Source organism: Rhea americana, unplaced genomic scaffold, assembly GCF_003343005.1.
Source record: "Rhea americana isolate MKP2758 unplaced genomic scaffold, rheAme1 scaffold_23, whole genome shotgun sequence".
Taxonomy (NCBI): Eukaryota; Metazoa; Chordata; class Aves; order Rheiformes; family Rheidae; genus Rhea; species Rhea americana.
The window spans coordinates 6,324,161-6,347,742 of record NW_028186346.1 but is presented as its reverse complement, the minus strand read 5'-3'; the positions used below and the strand labels follow the sequence as shown (position 1 = coordinate 6,347,742).

The window sequence follows — 23,582 nt, the reverse complement described above, 5'->3', positions numbered from 1 at the left end:
GTAATATAACATTCTATTGATTTAACATTGTATTAGGTTTCAGAAGTGCCTGTGACATTAAGATTCTTGGCCACTGTCATTTTTTCCTGTCGGTTATTTGCTTCTAACATCTTGAGAAAACACACTGACTATAATTGTCATTTTGTATTACCTGTCTTGTGACACATCTCTTTTCCTTTGGAATTATCTATTCAACAACCCAGTATTTTGACTGTAATTGCACTTGTGTCTTTTACTAACAGTGTGAGTTATCTTCGTACTAATGACATCCCTGACAGAAGTGCTTGGCCATATGCATTAGCTTTTCCTCATCCCTTCGCTGAAGCATTATCTTTTTCCAGTGCTACTTGTGTTCCACTGTAGCTATGAGGAAGATCTTTTCATCTGTGCGAGGCTTCAGCAGTCTGAATAGTAGTAATTCTACAGTATTATCTGACAATGTCAAATAATATTTGAGTAATTAGAAATCTCTTTCGCTTACTTTTTTTCTTTTTCACTCACTTTTTCTGGACTTTATCCATTGGATCTTGAAAACCTTCAAGGATGGAGGTGGCATAACCTCTCTGGACAGCTTACTCCAATACTTGGCTGTCATCTTAATGGAAAAAAAATGTTTCCTCTTATCAAGTCAGAACCTCTGTTGTTTCAGTTTGTCTGTTATCTCATCCTTCAGCCTTGCATCGTTTTAAAGAGCCTAACTGCGTCTTCTGGATAACCTCTCCATAGGTATAGCAAGGCTGCTGTTAGGTAGCACAGATAYTCTTTTCCAGATTGATCAAATCCTGTTTCCTGAGCCTCTCCTCACAGGACAGGTGCTTCTGACCATCTTGGTGGCCTGCCACTTTCAGTATATCAATATTTCCCTTGTATTGAGGACCCCGAAACAGAATGCATTATTCTAGGTATAGTCTAAAAAGTAGGAAGTAAAGCAGTTTAACCATTTCCTTAATKATTATTAATGCTGTTAATGTAGCTYAGGGTGTTGTTGCTCCATTGCTGCCATGGCACGCTGCTGGCTCATGTTCAGCTCACTGCCTGCCAAGGCCAGCTCTTTCCCATAGAGATGTTCTCCAGCCAGTAGGTCCCCAGACTGTATCATTACAGGGGCTGGTCCTTTCCAGGTACAGAACTTTGCATTTTTCTTTGTTGAGTTTCACAAGGTTCCTACTGGCCCGTTTCTCCCACTCATCTAGGTCCTCTCTGGTGGCAACCCTCCCCTCAAGCATATCAACTAGTCCCCTCCTCCAGTGAAGTGTCATCTGCAAATTTGACAAGAGTACACTCCATCACCTTCTTCAGGTCATTGATAAAGGTGCTAAACAGGGCAGGTTCAAGTACCAACCTCTGCGGTACTCCACTTGTCACCAGATTGTTAACCACAACCTTCTGAGCCCGGCCATCCAACCAGTTGTCCATCCACAAGACCAGAATGTCCTGTTGGGGGTAGAAGAATATTGTGGCAGATGGTGTCAAAAGCATTGCTGAAGTCAAGGTRAATGATGTCCACTGCTTTTCCCCTTGTGTAAAAATATAGTCATTTTTATCATAGAAGGCGATATTGGGTCCAGTCCTCTTAGACTTATTTATTGATTACATGAATGAAGGGACAGAGTGCCTCCTTAGCAAGATTGCTGATGCTACGAAACTGGGACGAGTGGCTCATGYACCTGAGGGCTGTGCTGCCATTCAGAGGGACTTYGACAGGCTGGAGAGAGAGACAGAGAGGAACCTCATGAAGTTCAACAAAGGGAAGTGCCAAGTCCTCACCCTKGTKAGGAATAACGGTGTGCATGAGTACAGGCTAGGAGGTGACCTGATAGAAAGCAGCTCCGCAGAAAAGGACCTTGGGGTTCTGGTGAACTGCAGACTGTCGTGAGCCAGCAGTGTGCCCCTCTGGCCAAGGCAGCCGGTGGTAGCCTTGGTTGCATTAGGCAGAGTGTTGCTGGTAGGTCGAGGGAGGTGATCCTCCCTCTCTATTCAGCCTTCAGGTGAGGCCACACCTGAAGTTCTGGGCTCTCCAGTACAAGAGAGACATAGAGCTACTGGAGCAAGTCTAGTGGAGGCCTCCAAAGATGGTGAAGGGACAGGAGCATCTCCCTTGTGAGGAAAGGCTGTGAGAGCTGGGCCATGATCAGCCTGGAGAAGAGAAGACTGAGGGGGCATCTTACCAATGTGTCCAAGTATCTGAACAGGTGGTGTAAGGAGGATGGGGCCAGACTCTTTTCAGTGGTGGCCAGCTGCCAGTAGGAGAAGAGGCTACGGGCACAAACTGAAACACAGGAAGTTCCTTCTAAACATAAATRAAAACTTTCTTTTGGYTGCGAGAGTGACTGCGTACAGAACRGGTTGCCCAGAGAAGTTGTGGAGTCTCCATCCTTGGAGGTATCCAGAAGGTGTCTGGGCAGAGTCCTGGGCAATGTGCTGTAGGTGACCCTGCTTTAGCAGAGGGGTTGGACTAGGTGTTCTCCAGAAGTCCTTTCCAATCTCAACCATTCTGTGATTTTGTGATATGTTAGAAGAAGCATAGATCTATCGCAGCATCATCTTGAGCACTGTGTTCCACACTGAGCAAAGTCCTGGTTCTCCAGCAATAGTCAGGGTTTTAGCATTCCCATTAGTGAGGAGGGAGATGTAGACAAATGCTCATTTCCCCTCACAGATACAAAACTCACTGTTTACTTAGGATATTCTCCAGGAGTTTCAGGAGTAYGTGATGACATTAAGATAATTTCTGATAACAGTATCATGGACAATTCAAATAGCATTTTGTAATAATACCATAAAGGGCATTTCTTTTCTCCAGAGTATTTTTTGCTACTGATTTAGACTCATCTATAATTCTTATCTTGTATCTCTCTGTATCCTGGGCATTAGCCTATAACTGCTGTGTTTTCCTGCATCACAGGGACTAAAAGGTCCACACTGACCACTAGTTACCCCTTCAAAAGTGATGACTTCAGTGTATGGGGTATATATAGCTTCTTCTATTGTTTTGAAAGGTGGGACAGTTTGAAGAGTTTTTGCCTCCTGTATTTCAGATACTAAAAAGCTTGTGGTGTGTGCTTAATTTGGTATACTGAGACTACTACTCCTGAATGCACAGTTTAAATACTTAATTTTAAAATAATGAGCATGTGCATAGATTTCTGCAGAGTTGGAATATTAATCCATATCTATAGTGAAATGATCTTCAGATGACTAATACAAATATTCGTTAATATGTGGATACTATATATATGCCTCTGTATTTTGCCCATAAATAACTTAATTTGGTTCCCTAGGTCCTGTGAGATTCGAGAGGCTGCTGTTCCTAGATTCTGCAGACCATGATCTACCTGTACCTTGTCTTACACAGTTCTGCTAGAAGGAAGGTATTTTCAAGTATGTAGGTTGGATTGCTCAACCTTGGCCATTCAGTTTTTCATTGTCTTCATCGTTCAGTTTGGTACTTTGTGATTGTGTCCTAGGTGCACCCTCATGGCACTGAAGTTCCCCATTGAAGGATRGAGTTTGTTTTTATTTAATTTTTTTCTTTACTTACATTTCTACTTGTTAATGGGTGCAATATGTTGAAGCCTTGAGCRCTTGACCCATTGGGTATAAAGGGATTTGGGACTTCAGCATATCAGAAAGTCAAAAACTGAATAGTACACTTTTACGCTTGATTTCCTGGTAGGACTTGAGTATAAAACTSCTCTTACAGTTACTATGCGGTTAGATTTATTTACTCAGTCTTAGTTATCTATTACTTCATCTGAAAGACTTGCATTTGAAACATGAGCTTCATCTGTGATTTACAGAGACGTTCAATTCACACCTCTTTGCATCAATTGTTGAAATCTAGGCAACCAGCTTAGGTGCTTAATCTTGGGAAATTTAAGTAAAGAAAGATGAATACTACCTTCTGGTTCATAAGCACTTACTAAGGGCATTTTTTTGAAATCTTTTAAACTGAAGCTAAGCTTTTGTTGGATTAAGTGGGCTGGACATATGGACACTGAAATCTAGCACTAAAATCAATATGTGATTTTAATCATATTTTGTCCACATTTAGATAATAATTTATTTGGCTCTTAGATATCTGGGTATTGGCCAAAGAAAATGGATTCTGTCTGCTGTAACTTCTGTAAATAACAGTTTTGTTATTGCTTGGATCACAAAATGTGTGAATTTCTCTAGAAATCAAAGGTAACAGGTTAGATTATTTCCCATCAGGAGAAGCACAGTCCATACATAGTGAAAGGGCTGAAAGCTAGATAGAAAATAGAAATAAACCAATTTTCTTTAAAACATTACTGAGAAAAATGATACTGGAGGTGAGATTAGAAGTAGTGAGTGAGAAATAAGACTTGTGTTTATGCTGGAAGAATGGTGTTTATAGTAGCTTTGAATGATTTTTAAATCTACTGATGAATAAGTGGTTGATGTTAGTTGTAATATGTCCAGCAAAAGTTTTGTTAGCCAATAAATTAGAAAAAATTATGAATTGTTTTAATACAGAAGGAACAAATATGTAGGTATGCCAAACATGCATGAAGGGCCACATTTGAAGTAGTAGTCCTCTTGTCACAAAAGGTTGTGACAACCCTACAGAGGGTCAAGGAAGTGAAGGGAAAAGATTATTTGAAATTACCAGGTGGAAAATACGATCTTGGAGTGAATGCAAGCATTTAGGTATGTTGTTCAGGAATGTGTATCAATTGTCATTGATTTTTTTTGAGGCTGTTTTTTAGTGAAGTCAACAAAATTTAGATTTTCTGTGGAATGACTAAGTGATTAGCAGAGCTCAATATTGCACAATATTTTCAGTGAAAGGGGACAGAGTGCAATAAGTGTATTGAATATGTCAACATGTATTTTGAGGCARTGCTTTAAAATGACATTACCTTGCACTACACTGTTGTCTACAGCGCTGCTTTGTCTTGTGTTGCCTGTGAGGTGTGGAGATACTGTTTGGTAAGTATTATATTTGGATGTGGGAATAGAAGAACTTAATTAAATTTAGATGGGATTGCACAGGGCTATGCCTGGACTATATTAGGAAAACATACATATAACAGAAGCTATATGGATGAGAGAAATGTTTCAACACAATTTGTAGAGTGGAGCTCCAGGCTTAATTTTACCGTAGCTGAAAATTATGTAAAGAGTAAATCCCAGCAGGACACTTATCATACACATGCACGTTACACACACCAAACCAGTAAGCTCTCCAATGCTGCAGTGCTTGCTGTGATGTAGTTCAAACATACTAGCTATGAAAACTTTTCATATTACAAATCCAGCCACTGGTCAGATCTTACTGAAGCTTTTGGAAGCTCATTTTGGTCTTGGAAAATAACACAAGCTTGTATCCTTATGAATTTTGTCTCTTTGGAAGGTGATATGAATGCCTCTAGAAGAGCACCTCTGACTTCTGAGGACTCAGTAGATAGAGACCTATTCTCTTATTCAGTCCTTTTAACAGGAGAGAAATACAAGAAAGACTGAGCATAAAAGAAAAGTGACATTTTAGGGATTAAATTATATTTTAAGTTAATGATTTCTTCATTCTTATTAARCTCTCCTGAGACAGTGGACCTTATTTCATGATTGTAGTTCCAGATATAATAAATTTCTTAGTAACATAATTATTTATGAGGTACCTTACAGTTATGAGGTACCTTAGTTATGTGAAGCTTTAGGAAACCTGCTTAACAAAAACAAAACGTGATTTCTTAGAGAAGACAAACAGGTACAGTAAAAAGAGAGACAARAGACTGTGTTCCATCCTTCTAATAYTGGACTTCATAATGACATGTATTAGCTATTTTTCTCCTCTTCCTTTCTGTTCTTGTTTGTATTTACCTTTATTTATCTTGTTGGAGTATGAAGAAATTTAGGTCAAAATGTATCTGAATCCATCTGCTCATCTAGTCTGTTCTTTTACTGCTAATAGTTATTAGATCTTTTAATTAAGTATGCTTAATGACAGCTAACTAAATTAATGTATGGCATCAAATGTCTTTAACTTTGTACGTGATGAACTTATGCTCAGTTCTTTTTCTAATTAATTACTGTTAGCTAACTGTCTATATCGCTAGATATCAAAACAATGGTTTAATCTCCAAATTTGTCAAATTATAGTCTGTATGTCTTACGTYTAACTTCCACTTCAGTTTTAAGTGAAAACCCAATTAGGATCTATGACTTGTCTGTCTTTTTTGGARGTACATCATTATCATAGTCATATCCTGCTGATAAATTATGAATATTGGAAATATTTATTCATCTATACAGTGATCCGTTTCAGTTTTGACTCTCGTTAATTATAGTTATTCTTTTGATATAAGAAATTTATTTTCTAAATTTTATATATTTGGACAGTGAGGTGGATTGAGAACTGCCTGAAAGGCAGAGCTCAGAGGGTCGTCATCAGTGGTATGAAGTCTAGTTGGAGGCCTGTGGCTAGTGGCGTCCCCCAGGGCTCAGTACTGGGTCCCATCCTGTTCAACTTTTTCATCAACGACCTGGATGAGGGGACGGAGTGCCTCCTCAGCAAGTTTGCCAATGATCCCAAGCTGGGAGGAATGGCTGACATACCAGAGGGCTGTGCTACCATTCAGCAAGACCTGGACAGGCTGGAGAGTTGGGCAGAGAGGAACCTCATGAGGTTCAACAAGGGCAAGTGCAGGGTCCTGCACCTAGGGAAAAATAACCCTAGGCATCAGTACAAGGTGGGRGCTGACCTTCTGGAGAGCAGCTCTGCARAGAAGGACCTGGSAGTGCTGGTGGATGCCAAGTTGACCATGAGCCAGCAATGTGCCCCTGTGGCCAAGAAGGCCAATGGTCTCCTGGGGTGCATTAGGAAGAGTGTTGCCWGCAGGTGGAGGGAGGTGATCCTGCCCCTCTGCTCAGCCCTGGTGAGGCCTCATCTCGAGTACTGTGTCCAGYTGTGGGCTTCCCAGTACAAGAGAGACATGGAGCTACTGGAGAGAGTCYAGCRWAGGGCTATGAAGGTGATCCGAGGTCTGGAGCACCTGCCCTGTGAGGAACGGCTGTGAGAGCWGGGCCTGTTGAGCCTGGGGAAGAGAAGACTGAGGGGGGGATCTAATCCATGTGTACAAGTGCCTGAAGGGAGGGTGTCAAGGGGGCGGGGCCAAACTCTTTTCAGTTGTCCCACGTGACAGGAGAAGAGGCAATGGGCAGAAGCTGAAGCTCAGGAAGTTCCGCCTGACCRTGAGGGGGAATTTCTTCCCTGTGAGAGTGACAGAGCACTGACGCAGGTTGCCCAGAGAGGTTGTGGAGTCTCCTTCTCTGGAGGTATTCAAGACCTGCCTGGATGCAACCCTGTCTAACATGCTCTAGGTGACCCTGCTTGAGCGGGGAGGTTGGACTAGATGATCWCCAGAGGTCCCTTCCAACCTTACTGATTCTATGATTCTGTGATAATAGACGTTTTTAAAAATTATAGATTTCAAGTCTGAGACAGGCCTGTCAATTTTAGGTTTATCAAATATATTTTAATTTTTATTTTATTTTATGTTTGTTGTTGACCATCAGTGTTGATATAACCTCATCATAAAGAGGACATGTCAGCTGCAGAGCTGACATGCAACTGACACACAACCTTGTAGGTATGTCACTAAAAGAAATCGAGCAGATGGTATTCCCTTTAGGATAATTTGCCTTTTGTAACCCTACCAGATCTGGTAAACTGATCTCACATCATACAGGTCAAAAATTATTTTGACGGAATTTGTGAGAATATATGTTTTTTTCGGGGGGATTGGGTTTTTTTGCCACTCCTCCCCCAGGTTTCTACAATAGCCCACTGAGCCCATGAGCCTACATTATCACTTGGGTTTTTATTTTGGGTGATGCTTTGACAGTGTGTTTATGATAAGGTGTTAGGATATATTTTCAGTGACAATGGAGCAGGCCGTTTTAATCTCTTAGTAGGAATAAACTGTCCAGTAATCTTGTTYTCTTGTGATCTATAAAAACTCAGCAGTTTGAACAGCATGCGCAGAATTTAGTGTTTACTTARGCAGCTCTTCTTGGATCCCAACTTCTAATTATTTCTGCATTCTGGGGAGAGCTAGTGCTGATGCAATTCATGTACTATATTGTCTGAGCTACTGCAATGTAATTGCTTACTTAACTGTCTTTCTTAGAAATCTTTATTAACTTAAAGTTATTTTGGTAAAACCTGTGGTGCTGCTCTGGATTACACCCATATGCATGTGAACACTTATCTATGAATCTCCAGTAATTTCAGTGAGACCACGTAAGAGGAAGACAGTCTGTGAACAAGTCTGCGTGCAAGATTGTTCCCTGTATGTCCAGAGAAATAGTGGTATGTCTTTTCTGTGTTTGCCTTATCGACAGCTTCATAGAATTGGTAAGGTTGGAAGGGACCTCTGGAGATCATCTAGTCCAACCCCCCTGCTCAAGCAGGGTCACCTAGAGCATGTTAGACAGGGCTGCATCCAGGTGGGCCTTGAAKATCTCCAGAGAAGGAGACTCCACAACCTCTCTGGGCAACCTGTGCCAGTGCTCCGTCACTCTCACAGGGAAGAAATTCCCCCTCACGTTCAGGTGGAACTTCCTGWGCTTCAGTTTCTGCCTATTGGCTCTTGTGAGGAAACTGCATGAGGGTATAGATTTTCTGTTAGCTTCTTCAATTACTCTGTATCAGAGTGATTTACTTTGCCAGCTTGCTATCAGTAAAACAAGTATTTTCAGTATAAAAAAAATACACCTACAGACAAAATAGAATTTATATTTTCAAAATCTCTAATAATAGCAATAACTTCAGAACTTCCTGTGATTAAAATGTTTCATATCTGTGATCTGGAAGAACTATTGCCTGTGAAGAAAAAATAGACAAGATTAAGAAAAGGCTTAATTTTTAGGTTTATAGCTGCTGCATACATACAGTATGTAAAATCTCACGGCTCTTTTGTAAACTTCGGAAGACAGAAGCAGCTTTCTACTTGAGTAGAAGTCTCAACTAGGATAGGGAAACAGTGAACTGTGCAGTTCTTTTTTGAGGCTGCAGCGGTAAACTTTGCCTTTCTTCAGCGTTTTTTACCAGGCCAAAGATGTACAGCGGGCCTGGCACTGCTCTGCTTCAAACAAAACATCCCACCTGTGTCTGGTGTGACAAACAGACACATCCCACCAAAGCCAGCTTCAAAACTCGTAACAGTCTTTGCCTTTGCCTAGAAAGTAGAAGAATTAGATTCATGTCTGCCCAGAGGGCTCTGTGCCATGTCTCATAGAAATATTCAGTTGTGCTGCACCTTGTCCTTCTAAAGCTGAGTCACAGTGCAGAAAGCAGTGCAAGACTCAAAGGTCAGAGAGTGCCCAAACTAATGATACCTCGGGTTTATATTCCTGAGTTTAGCTGGGAGCTGATATGTAGAGTAGGGAGAGGTGCAGGAATCCAGCATTTCTTACTCTTTTCAAGGTTGTCGCTCTTTAAAAGAAATAATAATAAAAATCCAGTAATTGCTTAGTGTACCATCTATAGACAGACTAAGATCAGGAAATAGGATGTAGAAGTCTTTCCTGCTCATGTTAAGTAATCTCATGACAGGATCATAGAATCAGGGTCTTGCTGTTCTTCTGCAGGCCTCATAAATCTCACATTCTTTTCTGTGCAAAGCACAAAAATCAAAACCTCTCACCTCTCCTTAAAAAAACAAAACAAAAGCAGGTTATCTAATTCATTTCCTTGGCAAAAGGCAGGCTTAACAGCAGTAATGTTATTTCTGWTAGTGATTTGGCTAACTTGCTGTTTCTAATCTTGAGTACTGAAGAATTCCTAGCCTTCCTAGATGATCTAGGCTTTCCTTAGGTGCTGTGCTTACCAGTGGATCRGATAGTCTTTCGTAATGTCTGTCTCTTTTCATTTAAGCTCATTAGTACTTCTGTCTAAGTAGGTATGGAAAGAAGTTTACTGCCTTTTTTTTTCCTATGCTTTCATGTAATTTAAAGCATSTCCCTTTTCTTGAAAATAGGTTATTATAGACCTATTTTTCCACCTCCATAGGTCATGTTTCCATGGCCTATGGTTGTTCTCTGTTCTCTTTGTCCAGCTGATCACATKTCTCTAGCAGCATGGTGATCAAAGCTGAACGTATTACTCCATTTGTGACCAGATCAAAATAGAAGGTTGTGTTCACGTGTCTTACCAATGATACCCTTGCTTATTTATAAACATTAGGATTCTTTTACCACACAATTGACTCATGTTGAGTTCATGATCATTATAACTGCCAAACCACCTTTGGCAGAACTGCTATTTAGCTAATCTTTCCCCAGATTTTGTTTATATGGTTAATTATTCCTGGCTAGTCTTAGAACTTTATTCTTGCCATACTGAATTGCTGCTCTACTTTTTTTAAGCATTTAAAAATGATTGATTTAAAAAATAAAAGGAGGAGTGCAGTGGAAGTGGAGGATTGTAATTGTGTTTCTAGCCTTGTGCASAGCCTTTCCCATTGTATTACCTACCAATTTACACTGCATCTTATGTCACATCATTCACTATTTTTAGCAAGAACTGGACTGGTACTGGAATGAGTATTCAAAACTGTACATCTATCCAGCTTGAGATAAACCTTTGATAAATATACCTTTCTAACCAGTTTGGAACTTAAATACCAAGAGTTCTTGTTAAATGGTATTTTTTTAACTTTTTCTGAGAATATCATGAGCAACAGTGTCAGAAGTTTTACTATGATCAAAATAAATAATAACTATAGATACATGATTTCCTTTTGGCATCCACATATCAGCTTATATAACTGTATAGGAAGGAGACCAGCCTTGTGCTTCTTCTAAATRTTTGTTTTTATTACCTGTAAGGTGTGCATCCCTTCTTTCTTCCATAGGAACTGATATTGAAAATAGTGGATAGCTCTTTCCAGTTGGTGTCTCCACTTTGTGATGTGGCAGTGTCTTCCTGAGCAGCCTCACTTGAGCAGTTTGATCTGCTCAGCCTCTCCCAACCAGTGCAAGACTGGCTGGAGATATCAGACTGCTCAAACCAAATTAGCTGTAAACATAGGCAGGAGAAGAAGTATAACTGTTGAAGTAATACACAGGTCAAAATGGTCTGTCAGGTTTAAACACATCCAGACTTAGGTGCCTGTTGAATGCTTATGTGTTTGGGAGTGACCAAGGGAGGAGGAGGTCCTTTAAGACCTATTTTTTTGTATTTCCCCTTTTAAAAAGGGACAAGGGGCCAKGGAGTCCTAAAATTCACTCTGGTTTGTTTCACAGAGAGTTTTATCGTCCTATTTTGTGGGTTTGGGGTTTTTTCAGAATTCTGAAGAACACAGAGAATAAGCAGGGTTGTTATATTAAATAAATCATGCAGCTAAAATCTTTCTAACACCATTAGCTGACTCAGGCCTAAATAGTTTCCTTTAAAAGTTATTTGTGTATGTAACATCTGTTTAAATTAAGCAGTCAGGAGAAAAGCTTTCTTTTTTTAATTAATGATTCATCATTCTTCTCAGAGTTCAGCCTCTTCTGTGCGTTCTGTGATTTTTTTTTTTCATTTTATTTTCCCCCAGTATTTGGTTCTGAGAGTACTGTGGTCATTTTTTTCCTAATTGCAGTTTACAGGAGGTTATGTTGCTTGATAGCAGTGTTCAAGTCTGTGTTGCTTACCTATCTTCCTTTCACATGGTTTGGTCTTCTATAATCAATAAGCTGACCAGCACCAAATCAGTTGAGCGGCAGTAAATGCCTTGTTGGAGCACTGGGATCTCTTCCAAATGATGTCTGAAGAGCCTGGATTTGTGTTCACCTGAAAGGAACTCTTGTAGCTATGTTAGCAGCTGTGTTATAGCTTTAAAATCTGCAATGGCTGATCTAAAACCCAAACCTTCCATCTCACAGGGAAAAAAAAAAAAAAAAAAAAAAAAGAAAGGTAACAGAAGAGAGTCATAAAGCTGTACTGTTCCTGTCTTGTGACTTTGGGGGAAAGTATGTAGCAGCAAATTCATATGCATAATTAGTGGAAGGGAAGGCAAATTTCAGTGTCGGTTTGAATATATGTTGTTACAAACTGTGAATTAAAAAATATCTTAACCGTATCTTCTGTGGAACTTCAATTTTCTGGTATAAAATTTTTTTTTCCTAAGTTAGAATCAAAATCTTTGGAGGCTCTAAAACCCTGCATTCATTTGTTACAGCACAGAATTTTCAATATTTCTTGTATAATAAGCCTATGATACTTCTTCTGAAAGTCAGGATCCATTCACTACTTCATTTAGAAAGCTGTGGTTTTTTTAAAAAAACACAAATTAAATCTCTTAGATCAACTGATCTAACTGCCTGTCATACTTCAGTTCTGGGTTTTGAAATAAGCATCAAAAGCTGAGAAAAATTTCACTGTTATGCCCATTAAAATAAAGCGAAAATACATGTATTTACTTGCTTCAACCTTTTTAATTAATGAAATATGGGGTCACCAGTTCCGTCAGTTTCTGCATTTTCAATGAGTTTGTCAGTTTTGCTCACCAATAGTGTGGAAGGAAGAATTGAGATTAATTGCATCTTCTTTAAGATTTAATTTTTATTTAGCATCTTAAAGATCCAAGGAGCTCCAAACAATAATCAAATAAAATCACCCCCCTCCCATTTTCAGTGGAACTGTCATAATATCCAATTAATAGAGCCCTAGACTTAGACTGGGAAGTAGTGATTTCCCAGGACAAGAATTGATTGCAATTATTTAAATTCTGGTGTGGCAAAAGTCACCAGTTAAAGCCACTTGGCAAAATAGGGGTAAGGTTTAGCCTTATTCAAAATATGGAGATTCAGCAGAATTTTTGCTTTGCTTTAGGCCTTTCTTGACCTTTACTAAGAGATGAAGGCTTTTAGACACCTTGAGTTCATTTGTAAAAATGGCTTGTCAAGGACAGTTAACTGTTAACGTATCATTAAACTACTAAAGCCATGTACATGCATCACTTCCCATAACCTTCTGTGATTCCACTTTTTTTTGAAGTGTTCCTGCCCTAAAATCAAAGCACACACAACTGCAGAGCATTTTAGAAATATACAGYGTTATTCTGGTGACACCAGGTGTTGAAAGTAAAAAATGTAATGCATTATGTATTCAGAAGCATGCCTTTGTTAATTGATGGTTAGCTTGGAGTAAATAATGAACTGGTGAAGGTTTTGTCATTTCACAATAATTTAAATGTTCAGTTTTAAAAGAAGTGTTCAGAGGCTGAGTCAGAAGTTCATTGCCTACCTTTTAAGCCACATCAAAAATAAAAACATGAAATTCTTATATTGTTTCTTTCTTCTCTATATTTTAAACCCCAGATAATAAGCTGTTTCTTGATATGTAGTTACATCTAGTATAACTCACTAGTTAATTATACTCTTTTAATTTTTCTTCAGTTAATTAGCATCACTAAGTGATTATTTGCTTAAAGAATGCAGAAGTAAAATTAATTGATATTTCTAAATATCCCTAGACACTTGCTGTCAAATCTGGGACAAATGTTCAGAATAATAACATACTACTGTATTTGCGGATTGGGGTTTACCAGAAATTGMTGTGCTTCATGTAGCTTTGGGGGAAGAGGGTTTGGGAGGGCAGTGATTGATTTGTTCAAGAGATGAAATGTAACTCTTTATTGTCAAGTTGGGCTAAGCAATCCTTTAATAACAACTAATAAAGTCCCTTAAACATCTGTACAGATAATACTGATCTTCAAAATTATCAGTTGACAACGTATTAAGTGGGAAAAATATACTATTTGGTTAATTTGTAAAATCATCCTTTGTGAATTCAGTTGTCCATTCTGAAATTTATTTGATGCAGAGGTGAGTGAGTGTTCACCCAGAATTACTTCTTGAAACTCCCAGACCAGAGTTGCTTAGGCCACTGCTTAGACCTTCTGGGTTACGAGCCAAGACCTCTCAGTGGAAGCAGTCCATTTCTAAAAGCTTGCTGCTGACTTCTCCGTTGTATTTAGTAGGAGGCCATTCTGTTTAGTCTTAGAATAAAATAAATTATCATCCTGAACATCATTATAAATTTGCTTTAAATTGAGGGGAGGGAGTTGCTAACAGAGGAATGTTTAGTTCTGTTTCCTACATTGCCCAACAGTTTGTGCAGAGAGTAGGAGTATGTTGTCACCCATTCTCCTCTGGCATAGTATGCATTTTTTTTTAAGAGTCTAACTTTTTTATTTTCTCCTAACCTGCAAAAAGAAAAAAATGTTATCAAGCATATATATATCATTTGGAAGTCAAAGAACAATAGCATAGTTATCTTCTAATTTATGCACATTACATGATTGCGTATAGAAAAGACTGAGCAAACTGGGTGGTGACACATGAGATGGAAGAGTGAAAAGAATAGGATGAATGTATAAATGGCAGCACTTTCTTTATGTGGCAGATGCTGACAGTTTGGCCAAAAGAGTGGCTTGGGTCCTATAGTATACCTGTAGTAGAGTTATAGATGTGGGGCAGATAGAGTATTTACTCATTTCTCCTCCATTGTAGATTCTTTAAGGCAATGATGATTAAAATGAGAGGCTCTTTCCAATTTGTTGTTAGTAACTGAGTCTCCAGGGTGATTAGGTTTTTGCCTAGAATAATATGACCATCTCCACAGCCTTGTCTTCATCCTTGTTGCTGTTGAGTTCTGAAGACTGGAAATTAGTGAATACTGAAGATGTTACCATTGAACAATTACTTATTAAATGTGGGTGACTTTTGGCACCTGGTGCCAATCCTGCCTCAAGTCCAGTTAAGTTTTMTTTTATAGAGTAGCTTTGAACTGGTTGTAACATGGTTTTGACACTGTGACATTGACTTTGCATTGTGCCCATTCATAGTTGGGTGCATGTGTTGTCAACTTGTACAGCATTTCATTTTAGTCATCACACTGTCCAGTGCCCCAGAGCACCTCTGGGAGCCTGTTCCTGGCATGAGACCAGATAATTGTAGGAAAGAGCAATAGCTTTCATTTTTCAAACTTTCTTAAGTTATTAGAGCATAGCTTRCTGGAGACAAGCTTCTGATGGAGAGGAGTGAATGGATATCAAATTTTAAGGCTTTCAGAAAGGCTCTTAGGAAATTTTTGTTTGGCTGGTTTTTGTTTCTTCTTCTGAAGGAAGAAAACAATTAAAGTTCAAGCTGGTAAAGGGGTTGAAGGCGTATGGAAACTATGGTCTTGGTGTATTGATGCCAGAACACGCAAGGGAGCTTACTGCCAGAACATGCAAAGGAGTTAAGATGGCTTTTGGGAGACCAAGCCATCTGTCTGTAAAGTGGGGCAGAAAATCCAAAGTCATCCTTCTTGGCTCCAAATGAAATGCAAATATAGAGACACRTTGTCTTTTTAGTCTGATTTTATTTTTTTTTTCTTGTCTGTAAGTTTAATGTTTATGATGGGCCTTTTGGTGTGACACTGACTTCAGTGTGATAGACTTTTAAACTTTTTGCTAGATAATGTAACAGAAGGTATGCTCGTACTATTATAGTAGCTGTTACCTGCTTTCTGGGACAGATTCAGATCTCTTAGTCAATTAATTGAACTTCTGTTACTGAGTAAGATTCTGCAGAAATGTTCGCTTTTTTTTTTATTAAGCTTGTAGAAAAATATTTCTCATTGTGAATGGCTATTTTGCYTATAGCAGTCATCCACACCAGCACAGTTCTAACGAAGGTGAGAATGATGGGGAATGTCAAGCAGGTAGCTTTCCTTTAAAAAAACAAACCAGAAAAAGACAACCCTCTCTTCCACCCCCTAGTCCCTCTTTTCCCTCTTGACTCTCCCAAACCTATTTGCATCTCAGGTGAGACTGCACTATGCAATTGCTACCACTTTGGCTGAAGTTAAGCATCAATTCTTGTACACAGAGGGAAGAAGACTGGGAGCAAAGGGACTTCGCCATGTGGGTTCCCTCTCTGTTTCAGAGTGATGAAGGTAGGCATCACCAGAAGTGAAACCAGAAAATGTCTGTAGATCTATATGCAAGCAGAAACTTTTCATTTGGAAGGATAAAGTTTTTCTGACTTTCTTTTCCCTTCTATCCCACCCTTAGTTCAATGATACTGAAACTGAAAAAAATACGAGGAAATGAATTGGAGGATGCTCTACATCCTACTGGGTACTTGGTAGCTCTTTTAAAAGTCATAAATCCAATGAAGCAGAGAAATAAAATAAAGCCCACTGCAGCAGAAAACAAGTGTTGTCTCATTTCCAGAGCCCTGGGAAAGGGTAGGTATAGTGTTTGTGTTTTCACTCTGTCTCAGGTCCCGTGGCATAGGCAGTGGGAACTAACTGGGCAGTTATATCCTTTTCATGATAAAATACAGGCATCCGCTTTGGTCTACTTTTTTGACTACTGAAGTAGTTAGGTTTACAATGCTCCTTACTAATAATTTTGTCCCATATTTGGGGTGTGTGAGGAAGTTATTGTGAGGAGGAGAGGTTAAAGGTTGTTCTGAGGATCGGCTAATTTACATTTGAGGCTTAGTCACCTTTGCTTGTGATCTGCTCCAGTCCTAACTTGGCAACGTCTTAAGATCTTGCCTGAGACATTCAGAACGTGTTCTAGCCTTTTAGACTCCGGTATTTTTTTATCTGCCCCCTGTGTCTCTTTCCCATATACAAAAGACTCGTGAAGGATGGGTGTAATAGGACACCCGCCTAGATTTTAAATGCCTCAAAAGCATGTGAGCATGTTGTGATGTGTACCTAAAGCAACTTTGAAGATTGTTGCGAAGATTTATTCATAGCCTCTGTGGACTGGAGGCTGGAATGCTTTATTTTGTGGCAAAAAGAAAATTTTTTCAGCTACTTTGTTGCTGCCATGATACAGGAACGTATTACGAGCAGAGACCACCTGGTTTGCAGAAGTAAAATCCTTCAGAAGGTGTTTTGGAGAAAATAAGCTTGCTTTTGTATCATAGTTTTGTAAGCGTAGTATCTGCTTCAAATCATTAAATACAGGCACCCACAACTGTGGAAAAAGAAGTAATAGCTGTTTACTCTAAAATATTACCAYTCACACAACTGCATAAAGAATATTGACATAAAGACTAATAGTTTCAGACTTTATTTGCAAGTCTAAACAATTTCAGCTCTGTGAGGTTTTTGTTTTGGTTTGTTTTTTATCTCTCATAAAATAGAATGGTCCAAGGAAATGAGTAGCCACCTACTATGTCTCTGCACTTGTGATTTTCACTGAAGTTTCTGAGTATAGATCAGGTCACTGGCATGCAGCTTTCTAAATGAGATTTTTACTAGTACTTTTTGGATGCTTCCAATGCTTTCTTGAAATACTTGTGCCTGTGCTGCTCATTGCAGCCATGTCACATTGGCGGCTTTTACAGTTCTSTTGTGGCTGATGAGAACTATATGCTGTGCATGATATAGCTGTTTACTTTCAACAGCTGTGTGCTCATTCATGTGAGAAGTGGGGTGTTCCTGATGAATGAGAAAGAAATTCACATGCTCATTTTCCAATCAGAGACTGCAAAGCCCATGATTCCTTCTGAGCATTCTTTCCSCTGGCCCAAAGCTTGGCTCCATTCGCTAACTGGTTGACCAAAATACCCAGAGTGTGTCTTCTGTATTTGCCTCCAACTGATGAGTCCCCAGTTTCTGTCAGAAGTTCTTGTCAGTGGTCCCTAAGCATATGTTTCTTCAGCTTGTGTCTTTTAAAATCACCTTATTTCAATTACACAGTTCATAGGGCCGTCTCATATGTCTGTAGCATGAACCAGTCCTCCTCAGTATAYAGCAGGCACAGACGGGATAGGCACACAACTGCTTGTTCTCTCAGAGTCACTAATAAATAAAGTAGCATTGATCCCTGAGGAATATGACGAGTAATTTCTGTCCATCTTGATTACTTCCATTTTAATATAGCCTATCATAATCTTCTCTTAATTAACTACTTATTCATATATGATTCTTCCCTATCAGTTCCTCTGGAAATAGTAATTTTATTGCATGTTTTATGAAATGTTTTACTTGACTATAAATGTGTTAAGCCTATTGTGTTATCTTTGTCTAAGGAGGAAGCAGATTCTTCTAATGACATTATGGTGGGTTTTTTTATGTTCAAAGTTGCATTGCATATTATTCCACTTCTCATTTAGTTCCAATATTTGATTTTGTTCTCCTTCCTTTATCAAGTTAGTAACAGAAATTCCCTTTCAAAGGTCACTGAAAAGAGGCTTCAGAGCATGTATAAAGCTATTTTCATTTATTTAAATATTTTATTTGGAAATAATTGTCTCGTATATAATTCAGATTAACATTATATAATATTTTTCTACTACAGCTAGGACTCTGCTCTAAGATGCCTTTGATTAAGGCTTCATTCCAGGGATCCTGCACAGTGGCAAGGAGACCTTCAATTAAACTAACAGAAATAGAATAATGCAATAGTAAAACTAAAATAGCTCTTTTTGCCTTCAGATAAGAACTGCAAAAGTATTTCTAGGTAGGAACATGGTGTTAGGTAATTATTTCCATCAGCATTTCTCATGAGGCTTTTGTGGTTCCAGAAAATTTTTAAGGACTTTTGTAGCTGTTTCTCTTCATCACTCAGTACATGTAGACCTTTGTTAAATTTTATATCAGCCTACCAAGCACCTATTTCTGCATCAGAGACCAAAACACTCTTTACCTGAAGGGATTAGACTTCATTCAACATATTTTTATAGGACACAAACAAATTTCCAACAAATTGGGAATTTCACATCTTGGATTTTTTTGATTCTACCAAGCAAGAGAATWTTTGATATTCTGGTCAGAGTGTCTTCTGGATCTGAAAGCAATTGCCCTCATGCCTTTCTGAGCCATTTCAGGCTTTTTCAGATGCCCCAGGAGTATGTATTTGTTTCCTTTGTGTAGAATGTAGTAGAACAATGGATGTATCTGCTTTGAGACGAGGATACTTTCCCAACTGATGCAGAAGGAGATGAGGTTTGTTTCATATTTCATCGCAGGATTTTGCAAGTCTTTCTTGGGGAATAAGCATCAAGTCTGGGAAACTTAAAAGAACCTTTTACTTTTGATTTTCATAATGATCTGTGACTTTGTATCTTTTTTATACTAAACTTGGTTCTAATCTCTAAACAGAAGCRATACGCTTCAGTGGGACTGAAGTAATTATATACATCTGTGCATGGTTCGTAGAGATCATAGAATGGTTCTTTGTAGAGTTTTGTTTTTTTTCTGAATTTTTGTCTTTTATTAGGAAATGGTGAAATGAATTTGTTGCTGAGATACAGATTGGATATTTCTTCCTTTTTTTTTCTAACCAAGATACAAGCTGAAATTCGTTACAAAAACAGAAAACAAAAGGTCTTTTTATTAAATAAAACTACTGATATACATAACTTACCAAAATAAGGCTTGCATACAAATTTAATTAATTAGGCAAATAAGATAACTACAGTTAGTGAATTGAACTGATTTGTTTTGTTACCAGTTCCTTAAGATGTAAAATATTCTGCTTTTGCACAAATTTGATGGAAGAAGCGTCCCTTAAAAAAAAAAACTCATAATCAATTTCTTAGCTTTAAAGAAATTGCTACTGACCTGAATAAATTGAGTGAAGTGAAATGAAAATAYTTCTGTGTACCTGCAGAATGAGAATCTGTTGCTAAAATTTGGTGAGCYTTTCACATTTGGCAGTGTTCAGCCAGTGGCTGTCTCCAGATTRGTGGTTTGCCTTCCTTCAGAACTATAGTAACAAACCAATATTTTTACAATATTGTTTTATTATTATTTGAATACTCCAGATTTCATTTTGTCCACTCTTTGTAACCTCATTGGTGGTCCTCCCAAGTGTCAAGAAGGACCTCTCCTTCCCCACTGCTACCTAGTGGCCTAAATACAAATAAAAAGCATTAATGTTCATATATCTTTTATGACTATGTGTATACCATTATTCTCCACCACCCTTTCAGACGCTCACAAAGTTCRTGTGACCCTGCTTAAGAAAGATCATGCTTGACCCCATCCCACATTGTCAGCCCTCTCTAGGGAGAATCTTTGTTGGATATTTAAAATAACAGTTGCATTTAAATCTGGTGGTTCCTCCAGTACAGCTGTTTTCAATCTTTCTCTCTTTCCTTTTTTTGTAGGTCACTAACATTTTCCAAGAGAGGCATGGCTTTGCATAGAAATTTTCTCCATATAAAATGCTTTAAATATATGTGCATTTCTTTGCCTTGGCCCTTAAAAGTGGCCTATAGTTTCCCAAGGAACCATACACTGAAAAAACAGGGTTTTCTGATGCTTAATTTCCGTCAGATTCGCTAAGGAATTGTGTTTCAGTAGCTGGTCCGCATATATGCGGGTGATTTCCAGAAAAAAGTTTCACGTCAATTCCTAGATTTCTATAAACGCACTGTTTTTAGGTTTATGCCTGGATTTTTATTTCTGGTTCATTTAGTGGAGCAAGTTTCAATCTCTAACTCGTGCACTTCTGTTTTAGTTTTATTGAGGTTAAAATGGCCTCACATTGTGGCAATCCTGTTGCAGGGCTGCTTGGCGGATCAAGCCCCATGGCTGCCGGGAAACTCATCCCCTGGCTCTTTCCTGAGAGACCAGTTTTATGCTTCAGGGCCACATTTCTGCCAGGGTAGTTCCTAGCTATTCGAGCAGAACATCCCGCTGCCCCCTGCAACACTTGCCATGCACCGAGGCCCAAGGTGACCCCATCAGCGTCATTAAACTTCACCTGGGCCAACCGCCAGCACCTTTGCCCAGCTTTTGCCTTGGTGAGAACAAGGGGCTGCTGTCGCTGGCTGGTGTTTCGGTGCCTCCTGCCCAGCCTAAATCCCCATCCCRCAAGCTGAGAGAGGAGTGACATTTCTGAAGAGGGGATTTTGCTGTGCTGTGACCTGGGCATCCCTTCACTCCCCATAAAGCAAGAAATTACTTATTGCACAGTGGTTTTCCTGTCCCCTTCCAGCGCTTCTTTGTGGCAATGTACCTTGTGCAACTGTCTAGGACAACCCTGAGCTTTTCTCCCTTCCATTTCTCTCACTGTCTTTTCAACGCAGGAAAAATATGTTTGTTCCCARGCTTAGGTACTTGAGCTGTTTGCTGTGTTTCACAGGCTAAGATGCGACTCTCGATACAAAATAGCTAACTGAACATTGTGGGTATTGGCATGTAAATCAGTGTGCTGACCTTGCTGGGAAAACTGTTTCCAAGCTTCAAACTGTATTCTGAGTTTCAGGATGTCGGCAGTCTGAAACGACGTGGTATGCTCTGCATGTCAATGACAGAAACCACTTCAAATTCACAGTAGTATTTGAAACTGTACTGGGAGCAGCGCTAGCATAAAGSGGGGGGGGGTGCACTACCACAAGCTTTTCCCTAAGTTTTTCTGTAATGGCAGTTAGGCATTTATTTTTTTTTCTTTTTGGGTAGATGTAAGAGTTTAAGCATCTGAAGGTGCAGAGATAAGATATTGCTCCATATATCATTTAAGTCAAGCATCCTGTTCTTGAAATGACACCATAGGGGCATAATGCTGAGTGGGATTTTGAGAAGTCGTCTAGTCTGTTAACTTACCCTAAGGCAGAATTAAGGGTATTATTCCTGGGAGTTTGGATAAATATCTAGTTTTCAGTACTTCCAGTGAAGAATAAGGTGTGGAGATAGAGAGTTCTTCCAAAATTACAACCCATTGCTCAATAGCAGTGAAAAAAGGCTGAACATGAAAGGAACGTGAGAAAAAACAGGAAACGTGATTTATGTCACCATATAAATCCATGGTTTATCCGTTTTAGAATAATGTCATTCTGGTTTCCTAATCTCAGAAAAAACTGTAATAGAACTAGGAAAGTTAGAGAAGAGGGTGACAGTAATGATCAAAGCTAAGGAATGTTTTCTGTTTTGTTAAATACACATGAATTTTTCAGCCTGGAAGGGCATGAGAGCTAAAAAAGTAGCAGGTAGCATGGGAAAGGTACGTTGAGCTCGTTGACTCGACAGAACAGGCATCACGTGAGGCTGGCAGGCAGCAAGGGAAAACGAGAAGCGATTTCGGTCTTGCGCATGCATGTGCAGGTTAGCTGTGGGACTGCGGCCGCCTTTACTGTAGGCTCTGGATGCTCATGGTGGCTCAGACAGAGGTTGAGCCAGTTTGCAGGAGGAAAAGCCCTTTTTGCACTACTAAATCGTTGCCTCGGGCTTAAAAAACTTCTGGACTTGATGTCCGGAAAAGTGTCACTGTCGTCCACCCCTGCTCTTACTCTCTTCCCTGGGTGTCTGCTGTGGGCTTCTGTCAGATAACAGGGCCTGGGCTGGAAGCATCTTTGCTGTAACTTACCACCATCATTCTTACGTCCCTACTGCTTTTATCATTAGAAAGCTTTTCTGAACTGACTTGATTATTTTGTGCTGATGTTTTGGCCTGCTGTTTGTTCTGTCTGATATATACATGGAGTTGTCCCCTCTTTGAAACTTTTGCCTATATTTATGGGTAATTTTATGCTCCATCTCATCAGCTCCTTCTTAGGTTCCGCTTGTTCAGTCTGTGCCCCAAAATAGTATCTGTAGACTCCTTTTCTCAGTGCTCTCCCCAAGCTCTTCCTTTGCAGTCCATGTGGTGTCAAAAACTTGGTACAATATTCTGAGATGTTATTAGGAAAATCACTTCATGTATTGTGTAAAGCTACTTATATACTTGTGTAAAATTTACCCCCATAGCATATCTTTCACCTGGGTCCTTTTGCTCAGAAGTGCTGTAGTTGCTTATTCCCCATCCTCTCCAGACAGTAGGCTGCGACAGTGTTGCCGTGTAGCGCCTTATCGGTTCAATGTAATCCTGCTTTTTTTTGGACAGTTTTTCTTTGGGTGAGAAATCTTTTTGGCTTTGAGGAGGGAGAGTTGCTTTTTTTCTTTCAGTTTGGAGGGAGGGGGATTTTTTGTTTCAATTAGAACCAGATTTGTCCACATCCATTGACTTTCCATTGTCTYCATCCTCCTTTTCTTACCTTCCTGATGTACTTGCATCCCCTCCTGTCTCTGCATTGTCTAGAGATTTAGTAGGTTAATCAGAGTCTAAAAATACACCTAACATGTTTGTGCCCCACATCCCGACGTATTTTCGTGAGCAGTGATTTTGTTTGATTATCGTTTGGAGTTTTCTGTTACTGCTCATATCATTCCCTCTGGGAGTAGAAATCACTTTGGTAACAATCAAAATTAATCTAACGAAGTTTCTTAACACAACAGAATTGAAAATGATTTAAAATGATTTCAAACAGATAAAAAAAAATCATGTTTGCCATGATGCCAAATTAGTGCTAGGGACTTTAGCAGCAATGCTAAAGGAAGGGAAGACTTCCTACCCCTGGCCTCGAGTAAGAAATACGATCAAGGCACTCGAGCTTAAGTGCAGGCATATTTGTCAGTTTTGTGATATAAACTATCCAAGGGCGAAACAAAAAGTGTCTGCGAAGCAGGTTAAGTGCCGTTCCAGGTAGTGCCCGCCATGGCGTGGGTTACTATAATACTCTTGTTTGTTTTCATAAGCCGGTGCTTCATCGTTCCTGCGCGAGCAACCGCT

At 39.3% G+C, this 23,582-nt stretch overlaps 1 protein-coding gene across 2 annotated transcripts in view; it reads left to right on the top strand.

Annotated features, from left to right (window-relative positions):
- Nucleotides 1–23,582, top strand: part of GGACT (gamma-glutamylamine cyclotransferase) — a 33,391-nt gene that overhangs the window by 3,718 nt on the left and 6,091 nt on the right. The window contains exon 1 of one of the 2 annotated variants that reach the window (XM_085305996.1): nt 3,319–3,371. The exons of the other annotated variant lie outside the window; for it this stretch is intronic. The gene's annotated coding sequence lies outside the window, so the exon portion shown is untranslated. Of the gene's footprint in view, nt 1–3,318; nt 3,372–23,582 lie in introns of those variants that run through there. 2 annotated transcript variants of the gene reach the window in all.